Raw genomic sequence first — 17,796 nt, forward strand, 5'->3', positions numbered from 1 at the left:
CTTTTGTACATACAGTACCAGTCAAAAGTTTGGACACACCTATTCATTCCGGGGTTTTTCACAATTTTTACTATTTTCTACATTATAGAATAATATTGAAGACATCAAAACTATAAAATAACACATATGGAATCATGTAGTAAGCAAAAAAGTTAAACAAATCAAAATATATTTTATATTTGAGATTATTCAAAGTAGCCACCCTTTGTCTTGATGACAGCTTTGCACACTCTTGGCATTCTCTCAACCAGCTTCATGAGGTAGTCATGGAATGCATTTCAATTAACAGGTGTACCTTGTTAAAAGTTAATTTCAATGCATTTGAGCCAAACAGTTGTGTTGTGACGAGGTGGGGGTGGTATACAGAAGATAGCCCTATTTGGTAAAAGACTGAGTCCATATTTTGGCAAGAACAGCTCAAATAAGCAAAGAGAAACGACAGTCTATCATTACTTTAAGACATGAAGGTCAGTCAATCTGGAAAATGTCACGGAAGTTTCTTCAAGTGCAGTCACAAAAACCATCAAGCGCTATGATGATACTGGCTCTCATGAGGACCACCACAGGAATGGAAGACCCAGAGTTACACTGCTGCAGAGGATAAGTTCATTGGAGTTAACTCCAACTCAGATTGCAGCCCAAATAAATGCTTCACAGAGTTCAATTAACAGACAAATCTCAACATCAACTGTTCAGAGGAGACTGCGAGAATCAGGCCTTCATGGTCAAATTGCTGCAAAGAAACCACTACTAAAGGACACCAATATTAAGAAGACTTGCTTGGGCCAAGAAACACGAGACCGGTGGAAATCTGTCCTTTGGTCTGATGAGATTTTTGGTTCCAGCCACCATGTCTTTGTGAGACACAGAGTAGGTGAATGGATTATCTCCGCATGTGTGGTTCCTACCATGAAGCATGGAGGAGGAGGTGTGATGGTGTGGGGTTGCTTTGCTGGTGACACTGTCTGTGATTTATTTAGAATTCAAGGCACACTTAACCAGCAAGGCTACCACAGCATTCTGCGGCGATACGCCATCCCATCTGGTTTTTGCGCTTGGTGGGACTATCATTTGTTTTTCAACAGGACAATGACCTGAAATACACCTCTAGGCTGTGTAAGGGCTATTTGACCAAGAAGGAGAGTGATGGAGTGCTGCATCAGATGACCTGGCCTCCACAATCACCCAACCTCAACCAAATTGAGATGGTTTGGGATGAGTTGGATGGCAGGGAAGGAAAAGCGGCCAACAAGTGCTCAGCATATGTGGGAACTCCTTCAAGACTGTTGGAAAAGCATTCCTCATGAAGCTGGTTGAGAGAATGCCAAGAGTGTGCAAAGCATCAAGGCATAGGGTGTCTACTTTGAATAATCTGAAATATTAAATATATTTTGATTTGTTTAACACTTCTTGGATTACTACAAGATTCCATAGGTTTTTTTTCATAGTTGTGATGCTATTATTCTACAATGTTGAAAATACACTGCTTAAAAAAATAAAGGGAACACTTAAACAACACAATGTAACTCCAAGTCAATCACACTTCTGTGAAATCAAACTGTCCACTTAGGAAGCAACACTGATTGACAATAAATGTCACATGCTGTTGTGCAGATGGAATAGACAGCAGGTGTAAATTATAGGCAATTAGCAAGACACCCCCAATAAAGGAGTGGTTCTGCAGGTGGGGACCACAGACCACTTCTCAGTTCCTATGCTTCCTGGTTGATGTTTTGGTCACTTTTGAATGCTGGCGGTGCTTTCACTCTGGTGGTAGCATGAGACGGAGTCTACAACCCACACAAGTGGCTCAGGTAGTGCAGCTCATCCAGGATGGCACATCAATGCAAGCTGTGGCAAGAAGGTTTGCTGTGTCTGTCAGCGTAGTGTCCAGAGCATGGACGCGCTACCAGGAGACAGGCCAGTACATCAGGAGACGTGGAGGAGGCCGTAGGAGGGCAAAAACCCAGCAGCAGGACCGCTCCCTTCGCCTTTGTGCAAGGAGGAGCACTGCCAGAGCCCTGCAAAATGACCTCCAGCAGGCCACAAATGTGCATGTGTCTGCTCAAACAGTCAGAAACAGACTCCATGCGGGTGGTATGAGGGCCCGACGTCCACAGGTGGGGGTTGTGCTTACAGCCCAACACCGTGCAAATGCCAGAGAACACCAAGATTGGCAAATTCTCCACTGGCACCCTGTGCTCTTCACAGATGAAAGCAGGTTCACACTGAGCACATGTGACAGACGTGACAGAGTCTGCAGACGCCGTGGAGAACGTTCTGCTGCCTGCAACATCCTACAGCATGACCGGTTTGGCGATGGGTCAGTCATGGTGTGGGGTGGCATTTCTTTGGGGGGCCGCACAGCCCTCCATGTGCTCGCCAGAGGTAGCCTGACTGCCATTAGGTACCGAGATGAGATCCTCATGCCCCTTGTGAGACCATATGCTGGTGCGGTTGGCCCTGGGTTCCTCCTAATGCAAGATAATGCTAGACCTCATGTGGCTGGAGTGTGTCGGCAGTTCCTGCAAGAGGAAGGCATTGATGCTATGGACTGGCCCGCCCGTTCCCCAGTCTTGAATCCAATTGAGCACATCTGGGACATCATGTCTCGCTCCATCCACCAACGCCACGTTGCACCACAGACTGTCCAGGAGTTGGCGGATGCTTTAGTCCAGGTCTGGGAGGAGATCCCTCAGGAGACCATCCGCCACCTCATCAGGAGCATGCCCAGGCATTGTAGGGAGGTCATACAGGCACGTGGAGGCCACACACACTACTGAGCCTCATTTTGACTTGTTTTAAGGACATTACATCAAAGTTGGATCAGCCTGTAGTGTGACTCCAAATCCAGACCTCCATGGGTTGATAAATTGGATTTCCATTGATTATTTTTGTGTGATTTTGTTGTTAGCACATTCAACTATGTAAAGAAAAAAAGTATTTAATAAGATTATATTTAGTTAGTATTCAGACCCCTCTAGCGACACATTTTCAAAAAAGCGACTAGCGACAAATTGACTTTTTCTGGTGTTATTGGAGACTTTTGGAGACTCGGACGTGAAAGCACGTATTGTTCTTACTCTTCTCAACGAGCAGCGGGTGCTGCCGTGGGCCCCACCCTCGCGCATGCGGGAAGCCGCTGCTGTCTGATCCTGCCCTGGTTTACATTTTAAAAAAACAATTAACCTGAATTACGGCCAGACTAGTTACCATAATGTTCTCACATTGCCATTGACTGTTTTTTCTATTGTCTCTTTTTGGTCCATTTAGATTGTTAATGTAGATTGTATACAAAAAAATGTAAAAAATGTTATGGTTAAAAATGTTCATGTTTTACTGTGACTTGTTGTAGGCTCCTAAGTGGACCATAAGGTTAAAAACCAAACCAAATTAAGAAAACTAAACTAAAAAACAATAAAATAAAAAACTAAGTAATTCCGCCAGAGTGTCTCTTTTGGGTCACTTTTGCTAGTCCCGGATAAAGGAGTAGGGTTGGAATTGTGACATAAAAAAAAACAAGAATCGACAGAAGAAAGTTCATTTGCAGTTATAAACATATTTAGGGTGTTTTTTACTCACTTTTTGTCTCTCCCACGATGTTATTCCTCTCTCCTACAGCGTCCATCACAATTACATGCACATGGCCAATTATGCAAATTGTGTGATGACGTCATTTAGAGACTTTTAGGACAGCCAATAGCTACTTTCCTTACTAAGGAGTTGGCAACACTGCTTGGAGGTTCTTCTTCAATCTTGGAGAATGCCTACTACTAAACACCTCTAACCTTTCTCCATCTCATCATTTTATTCTGTTAATTCAGGTATGTAATGTACAAAAGTGCAATATGACTCTCAAAATATTGAGGTTACATGGTTAAGTACATAGTCCATAAGTTTGGTGATGTTTGAAGGCAACTGGAGAGAGTTTTAATTGAGTGAAAAACTTGTTGGTATTTTCCCCATTGTAAGTAATGGAGGTGTGCTAGGTTGATAATGGTTTATATGTAAGAAAGGATAAAAAAAAAAAAGTCCCACTTTTATTTAACTAGGCAAGTCAGTTAAGAACAAATTCTTATTTAGAATGACGGCCTTCACTGGCCAAACCCGTACGACGCTGGGCAAATTGTGCACCGCCCTATGGGATTCCCAATCCCGGCCGGTTGTGATACAGCCATAGACTGCTGGCGTCTGAACTTTTTGTACTTTTTTAAAAACATCGTTTTAGCTCATATTTGTGATGTGACAATAAAATGTGGTAAAGTGTTGATATTTGTACAGAAATAACTTTTAACAGTTCGCTAGATGATGCTTACCGAATTTAGCTTGGCTGGGCTCTAGCTAGCCCTAGGCTAGTTGGTTTCGGTCAATGTTAGCTTACATGTTGGGGGTTTATAGTGTAATGGTTGTAGCATTGTGTAGCAAAGGCCTCCAGTAATTTACATCTTTTTCGAGATTGACACTGATGGTACAGTAAGTTATATACAGTGCATTCAGAAAGTATTCAGACCCCTTCCCTTTTACACATTTTGTTACGTTAGAGCCTTATTCTAAAATGGATTAAATAAAAAAATGTCCTCATCAGTCTACACACAATACCCCATAATGACAAAGCGAAAACAGTTTTTTTGATTTTTGGGCAAATGTATGAAAAATAAACAACATAAATACCGTATTTACATAAGTATTCAGACCCTTTGCTGTGAGACTCGAAATTGAGCACAGGTGCATCCTGCTTCCATTAATCATCCTTGGAATGTTACTACAACTTGATTGGAGTCCACCTGTGGTAAATTCAGTTAATATATAAAGTCCCACAGTTGACAGTGCATGTCAGAGCAAAAACCAAGCCATGAGGTTGAAGGAATTGTCCGTAGAGCTCTGAGACATAATTTTGTAGAGGCACAGATCTGGAGAAGGGTACCAAAAAAACATTTCCAGAAGTTCAACCATCTCTGCAGCACTCCACCAATGAGGACTTTACAGTAGAGTGGCCAGACTGAAGCCACTCATCAGTAAAAGGCACGTGACAGCCCGCTTGGAGTTTGTCAAAAAGCACCTAAAAGGACTCTGACCATGAGAAACAAGATTCTCTGATCTGATGAAACCAAGATGGAACTCTTTTGTCTGACTGCCAATCGTCACATCTGGAGGAAACCAGGCACTGCTCATCACCTGGCCAATACCATCCCTACGGTGAAGCATGGTGGTGGCAGCATCATGCTGTGGGGATGTTTTTCGGCGGCAGCCACTGGGAGACGAGTCAGGATCAAGGGAAAGATGAACAGAGCAAAGTACAGAGAGATCCTTGATGAAAACCTGCTCCAGAGCGCTCAGGACCTCAGACTGGGGCAAAGGTTCACCTCCCAACAGGACAATGACCCTAAGCACACAGCCAAGACAATGCAGGAGTAGCTTCGAGACAAGTTTCTGAATGTCCTTGAGTGGCCCAGCCAGAGCCTGGACTTGAACCCGATCAAACATCTCTGGAGAGACCTGAAAATAGCTGTGCAGCGATGCTCCACATCCAACCTGACAGAGCTTGATCGGATCTGCAGAGAAGAATGGAAGAAACTCTCCAAATACGGGAGTGCCAAGCTTGTAGCGTTATACCCAAGAAGACTCAAGGCTGTAATCGCTGCCAAAGGTGCTTCAACAAAGTACTGAGTAAAGGGCTGAATACTTGTGTAAATGTGATATTTCTGTTTTTTTGTTTTTAATACATTTGCAAAAATGTCAAACTGTTTCTGCTTTGTCATTATGGGATACTGTGTGTAGATTGATGAGCAATTAAAAAAAAAAAAATTTGAATAAGGCTGTAACATAGCTAAATGTGGAAAAAGTCAAGGGGTCTGAATCTTTTCTGAATGTACTGCATAATTTGAATGTGTAGAAGTATTGTTTTTGAACCTGTGACCTTTTATTTTTGGGGATACTGGAATATGGAATGGGAAGATTTAATACTACGATAGAGTTGTAATTTATAATTGATTTTGACAACAAAAATATGAAGAAAATATAGTTTAATCAATCTTGGAGAGTGCCTACTACTGAACACCAACAAAGTTTCTCTGTCTCATCATTTTATCCTGTTAATTCAGGTTTATTATCTGCTGACCACGTCTCAGTCCGAGGCGTGTAACATTTGTTAGCTAGCTAGCCAGACAGTTTTAGAGGAATGATTCCATAACATTAACCTCCGATATGACATTACATTCAAACAATGCAGTCAATCCACAGCCATACACTGTCTGAAATCAGTAGATTGTAGGATTTAGACAAGTTGTAAATGCAATAAGTACTGATATTGTATCATATCTCAACACTCTCAGCTTTCCAAGTAAACAAACAAAAATTGAGACATGATCTGTTACATATATTTTAGAGGCTATTTAGACAGAACATTGTATAAACTCTTTATAGACTGGTTTGGATTTCTCTCTGACCAATATGGCTGCCATTTTCAACCCATTCTGGTACTTTGAGGGTTTAGTAATTTAATAGGATCTCTAGCTTTAAAACAGCAACATTTTCCCTCAACCTCATCGCAATATATGTAGAATAGCATGAGATTAGCTATAAAACTGAAAATAGTAGGTTGACTGGTAGAACTGGTAAGATTGTGGTTTATTTCACAGTGGTTTTAGAGTCCCGCAATAAGAGCTGCGATGCTAATATTTGTGTAAATTGTTCACAGTTGTGTTCTGTGGGTGTCACTGAGTAGAATGATACCCCATTTCATTCATCCACAATCCATAGGTAATGCTGTACAGTGCAATATGAATGTCAATATGCACAATATTCTGACTGGGGAGATGATTTCCCACATCAAAGGTCCCGCAATAAGAGCTACAACGCTAATATTTGTGTAAATTGTTCACAGTTGTGTTCTGTGTGTGCCACTGAGTAGAATGATACCTATTTTCATTGAGTCACAATCCATAGGTAAGGTTGTGCAGTGAAATAGTATGCCCCCAATGCAATTCTGAAGTCACAGCCACAGTGTGATTTCTTTTGTCAAATTAACTAATTATCTTTTGTTGAATTTATATAACACTCCAACCTTGTTTAGCATATTCTAGTCCAAATATGGCATGATTCCACTTTTTCTAATCATTTGCATCACTTTCAATGAGTAACTTTTATTTTGAAGGCACACCGCAAATTGCACTACTGTGGCCAATCCTCATTGTGGCTAGCTTCACATAGGTGTCTCTCTCACACCGCAGTTGCTTTTGGTGTTGCTACTCGCTGTCATTTCCATTAAGACAGAGGGCAACGCGGCAGAACAGAGGTGGGTGAGCCGTGATTTAAATCTTTAAACGACTGGATATTTGAAGTAAGTGCTTTTGATGTTTGAACGAGGAACACCCGGTACAGCAGTCGCTGCCATAAAGTACGTTAGCTTAACTAACGTCAGGGTTTCTCGAGGAGTTGGCTCGCTAGTTAGCGTTAGCTAAACTAGCGAATCAAAAGAGACTAGCAAGTCATATTTTTTTCCACATTTTCCAATTGTATCTTTTAATTAGAAACATTCACACGTTATGTTTTGTGGTCAGTCATAGTAGATAACTAACGTTAATAGTTAGTGGCTACAAGTTAGCTAGGTAACGACGTTGGTTAGCTAGCGTAGTAGCTTGATCGTTAGCCAGCTAGTTATCTGGTGTGAGTGAGAATGTAATTGAAGCAGGTCTCTCGCCTCTTTGTTTAATAACATAGTCAAGTTATATAGTAGACTATATAACTCATATGAAGATACAGATCAACAGTTGTGAGAATAAAACATTTGCTAGCTTGTTAGTTAGCTAGAAATATTTTTGGAAACCAATGTTTAAACGATAAAGTGATTGACGTTTTGCAGGACGACTGGTACATGGTCTGGTACTATTTTTAACCGGGATTTCGTTTAGAGAACCAGTGGGCTCCTCAGAAAATAACTTGGGCGGGTTCGCATTGGGCGATGAAGGGGAGTGGAGAATGTTTGAAGTATGGTAACCTATGCGGTTCCACAAAAGCGCTAACATCCGGTTTTCAGGGTTACTGTCAGAGATACATTTGAGGAGATGGGGAAACTTCATTTGAATCATACAAGCCCCCGCCCCATTGTGTACTTTGCCTATGCGTCGGCCACGGGCTGAGCGGTGCATTCTGGGAGATTTTGAGACAAAGCGAGCTCTCCTTCAAGGAGGGAATGGGAGTCAATTGGGCGTGACATTACCTACTTTTGAGGAAAATGGGCAGGTTTCTTGATCCATAGCCTGACTTTGAGAAGTGAGTGCCTGACGATTATCTTATCAACCAAGTGACGCAGCATGACGATGTGAACGCGATTGATCAACAGTCTGCTTGGTGAGGCGTTATGGTTCTCCATTCATATCCAATGTGGTGTCCATCTCATTTCTCTAATATCTCTAAGTATTTTGCAACTTCCGTTTCCCCTGAAAAACGGAAGTAGGGACTCTGCGTAGGCGTCATTCTACACCTGCTATGACCTCTGAGAAGCCAGCAAGAATAAGCAAGACCTTGCAAGAATAAAGCGCTGACCTTGGCGATTTCCCTTCAAAATATAAGTCACGCAAAGATTATAAAAGATATACAAATGGCCGACACAACATTTTATTACGAAATGTTAGCAGACTTTAAATTTTGTTTAACAATATCAAAGTGAATAGCCTTAATAGCACAAATAATATTATAGCATTGACAATATATTTTTTAACAGCATTAAAATGAAGGATTACAGGAGTTATGGTAACAGTAATTAAAATAACAAAACATGATGTATAATAATATTGCTATTATATCAACTTTATACATTTTAAATCCCGTTGTTATTTAGCCCATTTGTATTACACTATGTTCAGTATGTATTTTATTTTGGACCTGCACGTTAACACTAGAAGCGTATTACTTAAAATGGATCAATGGAAAGTGTGTTCACAGCTCCAATCCAGATGTGTTGGTCATTACTGAGACAAGTGTTTTGAATACTGACGTTAACCTTTCTGCTTATAACGTTTTTCGGCAAGACAGCTTCCAAATGTGGGGGAGTGGCAATCTTTACCAAGGATCACCTTCAGTGCTCGGTTGTCTCCACCAAGTCTGTACACCAAAAATGTGATTAGCTGGTTTTATGCATTAAACTTTCAAATAACTTACCTGCTGCTGGGTGCTATCGTCCTCCATCAGCACCGGCCTGTACCTTACATGCCCTAAACTCTCTACTGGCCCCCTACACTAAGTCTGAATTTGTCCTGCTTGGTGACTTAAACTGTGACATGCTTAAACCACCTGACCAAGTCCTAAAGCAATGGGACTCCCTAAATATTTCTCAGATTATTTACCAATCCCACAAGGTGTGACTCCAAACACTCAGAAAAGGCTACTCTCCTCAATGTTATCCTCACAAATAATCAGTCTGGTGTTTTCTGTAATGACCTTTGTGATCACTGTTTTACAGCCTGTGTTCGTAATGGCTGCTCAGTGAAACAACCTGTCCTGATTTGTCAAATTTTAATGAGCAAGCCTTCCTTCATGAACTGGCCTCTGTAAAATGGTATATGATCAGCTTGGACCTTTTTAAAAAACATTTTCAGTGGTATTGTTAACAAACATGCCCCCATAAAGAAAATTCAAAACAGATTAAGCCCATGGTTCGACCATGTTCTTGCAGAGTTACTCCACCTCAATAATTGCATTTGTTGAAAGGCTCGGCACACGCATACTCAGGCAAACTGGCTCTCGTTCAGGCAAATGAGAAATAAGTGTGCTCACGCTATCCAGAAGGCCGAAGTTAGTTACTTTAAGGAGCAGTTCTCTCTCTGTGGGTCTAACCCCAAGAAGTTCTGGAAAACGGGTAAAGAGCTGAAGAATAAACCCTCCTCCTCACAGCTGCCTATGTCCCTTAAAGTTGATGTGATGTTACTGACAAGAAGCACATGGCTGAGCTTTTTAAATAACCACTTCATTAAGTTAGGATTCCTATTTGACTCAGCTATGCCTACTTGCCCGTCCAACATTTCCTCATCTCCCACCCCTTCTAATGCGACTAGGCCCGACGCTCCTCCCTCTTTTTCCCCTGCCCCGCTACAAAGTTTCTCCCTGCAGGTGGTCACTGAGTCCGAGGTGCTGAAGGAGCTCCTTAAACTTGACTCCAAAAAGCCATCTGTGTCAGATGGTTTAGACCCTAATTTAACCTCCCTGGGCAAGGTGGGATGTTTAGTCAACAGCCAGTGGAATCGCGTGGCGCGAAATGCAAATACCTCAAATGCTATAACTTCAATTTCTCAAACATATGACTATTTTACACCATTTTAAAGACGACTCTCATTAATCTAACCACATTGTCCGATTTCAAAAAGGCTTTACAGCGAAAGCAAAACATTAGATTATGTCAGGAGAGTACCCTGCCAAAAATAATCACACAGCCATTTTCAAAGCAAGCATATATGTCACCAAAACCACAGCTAAATGCAGCACTAACCTTTGATGATCTTCATCAGATGACACTCCTAGGACATTGTTATACAATACATGCATGTTTTGTTCAATCAAGTTCATATTTATATCAAAAACCAGCTTTTTACATTAGCATGTGATGTTCCAAACTAGCATACCCACCGCAAACTTCTGGTGAATTTACTAAATTACTCACGATAAACGTTCACAAAAACATAATTATTTTAAGAATTATAGATACAGAACTCCTTTATGCAATCGCGGTGTCAGATTTTAAAATAGCTTTTCGGCGAAAGCACATTTTGCAATATTCTGAGTACATAGCTCGGCCATCACAGGCTAGCTAATTTGACACCCACCAAGTTTGGCGCTCACTAAACTCAGAATTACTATAAGAAAAATTTGATTACCTTTGCTGTTCTTCTTCAGAATGCACTCCCAGGACTTCTACTTCAGCAACAAATGTTGTTTTGGTTCCAAATAATCCATAGTTATATTCAAATACCTCCGTTTTGTTCGTGCGTTCAGGTCAGTATTCGAAGGGTGACGCGCGAGCGCATTTCGTGACAGAAAATTCAAAATATTCCATTACCGTACTTCGAAGCATGTCAAACGCTGTTTAAAATCAAATTTTATGCTATTTTCCTTGTAAAATAGAGATAATATTCCAACCGGGCGACGTTGTATTCATTCAAAGGCTGAAAGAAAAAAAAATTGGAGAATTCTCATGAATGCGCATCTCCAGTGTCACTGTACAGAGCTGCTGTACTTAGCCCAGAGACTGCAGACACCCCATTACACTTTCTGGTGCCTTCTGAGAGCCAATGGAAGCCTTAGAAAATGTCACGTTACAGCAGAGATGCTGTATTTTCGATAGAGATGCCACAGTAGGAGAACAAATTGTCAGACAGGGCACTTCCTGTATGGAATCTTCTCAGGCTTTGGCCTGCCATATGAGTTCTGTTATACTCAGACACCATTCAAACAGTTTTAGAAACTTTAGGGTGTTTTCTATCCAAATCTACTAATAATGTGCATATTCTCGTTTCTGGGCAGGAGTAGTAACCAGTTTAAATCGGGTACGTTTTTTATCCGGCCGTGCAAATACTGCCCCCTAGCCCCAACAGGTTAACAAGTTCCACAGACGTGACTAACTGAAATGGAATAATGTGTCCCTGAACAAAGGGGGGGAGGTCAAAATTGAAAGTAACAGTCAGTATCTGGTGTGGCCACCAGCTGCATTAAGTACTGCAGTGCATCTCCTCCTCATGGACTGCACCAGATTTGCCAGTTCTTGCTGTGAGATGTTACCCCCCCCCCCCTCTTCCACCAAGGCACCTGCAAGTTGCACAGAACGAGCAGTAAGGCTCGTGCCATTGTCATGCTGGAGGGCCATGTCAGGATGAGCCTGCAGGAAGTGTACCTCATGAGGGAGGAGGATGTCTTCCCTGTAACGCACAGCGTTGAGATTGCCTGCAATGACAACAGGCTCAGTCTGATGATGCTGTGACACCGCCCCAGACCATGACGGACCCTCCACCTCCAAAACAATTTAGCTCCAGAGTACAGGCCTCAGTGTAACGCTCATTCCTTCGACGATAAACGCGAATCTGGCCATCACCCCTGGTGAGACAAAACCGCTTCTCATCAGTGAAGAGCGCTTTTTGCCAGTCTTGTCTGGTCCAGCGACAGTGGGTTTGTGCCCATAGTTGTTGCCGGTGATGTCTGATCAAGACTTGCCTCACAACAGGCCTACAAGCTCTCAGTCCAGCCTCCCTCAGCCTATTGTGGACAGTCTGAGCACTGATGGAGGGATTGTGCGTTCCTGGTGTTACTCGGGCAGTTGTTGTTGCCATCCTGTTCCTGTCCCACAGGTGTGATGTTGGGATGTACCAATCCTGTGCAGGTGTTACACGTGGTCTGCCACTGCGAGGATGATCAGCTCTCCGTCCTGTCTCCCTGTAGCGCTGTCTTAGGCGTTTCACAGTACGGACATTGCAATTTATTGCCCTTGCCACATCTGCAGTCCTCATGCCTCCTTGCAGCATGGCTCAGGCACATTCACGCAGATGAGCAGGGACCCTGGGCATCTTTTGGTGTTTTTCCAGAGTCAGTAGAAAGGCCTCTTTAGTGTCCTATGTTTTCATAACTGAGACCTTAATTGCCTACCGTCTGTAAGCTGTTAGTGTCTTTATGACCGTTCCACAGGTGCATGTTCATTAATTGTTTAATTGTTTATGGTTCATTGAACAAGCATGGGAAACAGTGTTTAAACCCTTTACAATGAAGATCTGAAGTTTGGGATTTTTCTGAATTATCTTTGAAAGACAGGGTCCTGAAAAAGGGACGTTTCTTTTTTGCTGAGTTTATATTGTACTGGAAAAAATGCAGTTATAAATTGTCCTCCAGTAGACTTGCTTTAAATGTCCAATATCCCCGTGCGCGTGGAATTTCTATGAGTTATGTGAAGGCCAATTAGATGATGATCCGATTGCATTCTCTCCTATCAATACTTTTTTAAACAATCGGTCTAGCTAGATCAAGTCTCCTCCACGTATATCAAGTTAAACTTATCAAATCAAAGTTTATTTGTCATGTGCGCCGAGTACAACAGTGAAATGCTTACTTACAGACTCTAACCAATAGTGCAAAAAACGTATTAGGTGAAGAAAGGTAAGTAAAGAAATAAAACAACAGTGAAAAGACGGGCTATATACAGTAGCGAGGCTATAAAAGTAGCGAGGCTACATACAGACACAGGTTAGTCAGGCTGATGTGAGGTAGGATGTACATATGGTTAAAGATATAGATATGGTTGAAGTGACTATGCATATATGATGAACAGAGAGTAGCAGTAGCATAAAAAGAGGGGTTGGTGGGTGGAACACAATGCAGATAGCCTGGTTAGCCAATGTGCGGGAGCACTGGTTGGTCGGCCCAATTGAGGTAGTATGTACATGAATGTCTAGTTAAAGTGACTATGCATACATGATAAACAGAGAGTAGCAACAGTGTAAAAAGAGAGGTTGGGGGGGCACACAATGCAAATCGTCCTGGTAGCCATTTGATTACCTGTTCAGGAGTCTTATGGCATTGGGGTAAAAACTGTTGAGAAGCCTTTTTGTCCTAGACTTGGCACGCCGGCACCGCTTGCCATGCGGTAGTAGAGAGAACAGTCTATGACTGGGGTGGCTGAGGTCTTTGACAATCTTTAGGGCCTTCGCCTGACACCGCCTGGTATCGAGGTCCTGGATGGCAGGCAGCTTAGCCCCAGTGATGTACTGGGCCGTACGCACTACCCTCTGTTGTGCCTTGAGGTCAGAGGCCGAGCAATTGCCGTACCAGGCAGTGATGCAACCGGTCTGGATGCTCTCGATGTTGCAGCTGTAAAACCTTTTGAGGATCTCAGGACCCATGCCAAATCTTTTGTTTCCTGAGGGGAATAGGCTTTGTCGTGCCCTCTTCACGACTGTTTTGGTGTGTTTGGATCATTCTAGTTTGTTGTTGATGTGGACACCAAGGAACTTGAAGCTCTCAACCTGCTCCACTACAGCCCCGTCGATGACAATGGGGGCGTGCTCGGTCCTCCTTTTCCTGTAGTCCACGATCATCTCCTTAGTCTTGGTTACACTGAGAGATAGGTTGTTATTCTGGCACCACCCGGCCAGGTCTCTGACCTCCTCCCTATAGGCTGTCTCGTCGTTGTCGGTGATCAGGCCTACCATTGTTGTGTCATCTGCAAACTTGATGGTGTTGGGGTTGTGCCTGGCCATGCAGTCGTGGGTGAACAGGGAGTACAGGAGGGGACTGAGCACGCTCCAGTGTTGAGGATCAGCGTGGAAGATGTGTTGCTACCTACCCTCACCACCTGGGGGCGGCCCGTCAGGAAGTCCAGGATCCAGTTGCAGAGGGAGGTGTTTAGTCCCAGGATCCTTAGCTTAGTGATGGGCTTTGAGGGCACTATGGTGTTGAACGCTGAGCTGTAGTCAATGAATAGCATTCTCACATAGGTGTTCCCTTTGTCCAGGTAGAAAAGGGCAGTGTGGAGTGCAATAGAGATTGCATCATCTGTGGATCTGTTTGGGCGTAATGCAAATTGGAGTGGGTCTAGGGTTTCTGGGATAATGATGTTGATATGAGCCATTACCAGCCTTTCAAAGCACTTCATGGCTACGGACGTCAGTGCTACGGGTCTGTAGTCATTTAGGCAGGTTTCCTTTGTGTTCCTGGGCACAGGGACTATGGTGGTCTGCTTGAAACATGTTGGTATTACAGACTCAATCAGGGACATGTTGAAAATGTCAGTGAAGTCACCTGCCAGTTGGTCAGCACATGCCCGGAGCACACGTCCTGGTAAACCGTCTGGCCCCGCAGCCTTGTGTATGTTGATCTGTTTAAAGGTCTTACTCACGTCGGCTATGGAGAGCGTGATCACACAGTCGTCCGGAACAGCTTATGCTCTCATGCATGCCTCAGTGTTTCTTGCCTCGAATCGAGCATAGAAGTGATTTAGTTAATCTGGTAGGCACGTGTCACTGGGCAGCTCGCGGCTGTGCTTCCCTTTGTAGTCTGTAATAGTTTGCAAGCCCTGCCACATAAGATGCGCGTCGGAGCCGGTGTAGTATGATTCAATCTTAGCCCTGTATTGACGCTTTGCCTGTTTGATGGTTCATCGCAGGGCATAGCAGGATTTCTTGTAAGCTTCCGGTTTAGAGTCCTGCACCTTGAAAGCGGCAGCTCTACCCTTTAGCTCAGTGCGAATGTTGCCTGTAATCCATGGCTTCTGGTTGGGGTATGAACGTACTGTCACTGTGGGGACGACGTCCTCGTTGCACTTATTGATAAAGCCAGTGACTGATGTGGTGTACTCATCAATGCCATCGGAAGAATCCCGGAACATGTTCCAGTCTGTGATAGCAAAACAGTCCTGTAGTTTAGCATCTGCTTCATCTGACCATTTTTTTATTGACCATTTTGCTGGTGCTTCCTGCTTTAATATTTGTTTGTAAGCAGGAATCAGGAGGATAGAGTTGTGGTCGGCTTTACCAAATGGAGGGCATATGAGAGCTTTGTACGCGTCTCTGTGTGTGGAGTACAGGGGATCTAGAATTTTTTTCCCCTCTGGTTGCACATTTAACATGTTGATAGAGATTTGGTAGAACTGATTTAATTTTCGCTGCATTAAAGTCTCCGGCCACTAGGAGCGCCGCCTCTGGCTGAGTGGTTTCCTGTTTGCTTATTTCCTTATACAGCTGACTGAGTGCGATCTTAGTGCCAGCATCTGTCTGTGGTGGTAAATAAACAGCCACGAAAAGTATTGCTGAGAACTCTCTAGGCAAGTAGTGTGGCCTGCAATTTATCACAATTTACTCTATTTCGGGTGAGCAAAATCTAGAGTCTTCCTTAGATTTCGTGCACCAGCTGTTTACAAATATCCACAGACACCCCTCCCCCCGTCTTACCGGAGTGTGATGTTCTATCTTGCCGGTGCAGCGTATATCCTGATGGCTAAATATCCATGTCGTCATTCAGCCACGATTCCGTAAAACATAGGATATAACAGTTTTTGATGTCCCGTTGGTAGGGTGTTCGTACCTCGTCTAATTTATTGTCCAATGATTGCACGTTGGCGAGTAGTATTGTAACGGCAGCTGTCCCACTCGCCTTCTCCGGGTCCTGACCAGACATCCGGCTCTTTGTCCTCTGTACCTGCGTCGCTTCCTCTTGCAAATAACGGGGATGTCGTGTTAATGCAGTGTTAACCTGTTATGGCTAGGGGGCAGTATTTTCACGGCCGGATAAAAAACGTACCCGATTTAATCTGATTATTACACCTGCCCAGAAACTAGAATATGCATATAATTATTAGCTTTGGGTAGAAAACACTCCAAAGTTTCTAAAACTGTTTGAATGGTGTCTGTGAGTATAACAGAACTCATTTGGCAGGCCAAAACCTGAGAAGATTCCTTACAGGAAGTGCCCTGTCTGACCATTTCTTGCCCTTCTTGATTATCTCTATCCAATACAGGGGATCTCTGCTGCTACGTGACACTTCCTACGGCTCCCATGGGCTCTCAGAAAGCTGAATCGTGGCTTTGCAGGCTCTGGCTGAAAAAAAGTAGCGCGTTTGGATAGTGGCCAGTTACAGTACTATGAAACTCAGGCTCGTGCACGAGGGGATCCCATGCTTTTATTTTCTCTCTCTTTGTACGTATACACGCTTTCCCGGTCGGAATATTATCGCTTTTTTACGAGAAAAATGTCATAAAAATTGATTTTAAACAGCGGTTGACATGCTTCGAAGTACGGTAATGGAATATTTAGAATTTTTTTGTCACGAAATGCGTTGTGCTCGTGACCCTTATTTACACTTCGGATAGTCTCTTGAACGCACGAACAAAACGCTGCTATTTGGATATAACAATGGATTATTTTGAACCAAACCAACATTTGTTATTGAAGTAGCAGTCCTGGGAGTGCATTCTGACGAAGACAACAAAGGTAATCAAACTTTTGTAATAGTAAATCTGACTTTGGTCAGGGCTAAACTTGGTGGGTGTCTAAATGGCTAGCCGTGATGGCTGGGCTATCTACTGAGAATATTGCAAAATGTGCTTTCACCGAAAAGCTATTTTAAAATCGGACATATCGAGTGCATAGAGGAGTTCTGTATCTATAATTCTTAAAATAATTATGTTTTTTGTGAACGTTTATCGTGAGTAATTTACTAAATTGTTAGTAAATTCCCCGGAAGTTTGCGGGGGGTATGCTAGTTCTGAACGTCACATGCTAATGTAAAAAGCTGTTTTTTGATATAAATATGAACTTGATTGAACAAAACATGCATGTATTGTATAACATAATGTCCTAGGTGTGTCATCTGATGAAGATCATCAAAGGTTAGTGCTGCATTTTGCTGTGGTTTTGTTTTTTGTGACATTATATGCTAGCTTGAAAAATGGTTGTCTGATTATTTCTGGCTGGGTACTCTGCTGACAATCTAATGTTTTGCTTTCGCTGTAAAGCCTTTTTGAAATCGGACAGTGTGGTTAGATAAAGGAGAGTCTTGTCTTTTAAAATGCTGTAAAATAGTCATATGTTTGAAAAATTGAAGTTTTTGTATTTTTGAGGAATTTGTAATTCGCGCCACGCCTATCATTGGATATTGGAGCAGGTGTTCCGCTAGCGGAACGTCTAGATGTAAGAGGTTAATGCAGAATTGTCTTGCCGAGTTTTGTAAATGTTGATTTTAAATGTTTGCAATTTCTTTGTGCTTCAGTTGTACTTCTAAACTCAATTCACAACAATTCACAAACTTGCATTCTATCAGCAGACGGG

The 17,796-nt window shown here is 42.8% G+C and overlaps 1 protein-coding gene across 6 annotated transcripts in view; it reads left to right on the forward strand.

The window, feature by feature from the left end:
- The first annotated feature begins 3,807 nt into the window (after positions 1-3,807).
- ogdha (oxoglutarate dehydrogenase a) overlaps positions 3,808-17,796 on the forward strand; it is a 71,551-nt gene continuing 57,562 nt past the window's right edge. For 3 of the 6 annotated variants that reach the window (XM_045708713.1, XM_045708711.1, XM_045708712.1), the window contains exon 1: positions 7,324-7,339. The gene's annotated coding sequence lies outside the window, so the exon portion shown is untranslated. Of the gene's footprint in view, positions 3,825-7,179; positions 7,295-7,323; positions 7,340-17,796 lie in introns of those variants that run through there. The other 3 variants (XM_014174867.2, XM_014174866.2, XM_014174868.2) reach the window with 3 other exon arrangements.

This window comes from Salmo salar, chromosome ssa26 (genome assembly GCF_905237065.1).
Source record: "Salmo salar chromosome ssa26, Ssal_v3.1, whole genome shotgun sequence".
Taxonomy (NCBI): domain Eukaryota; kingdom Metazoa; phylum Chordata; class Actinopteri; order Salmoniformes; family Salmonidae; genus Salmo; species Salmo salar.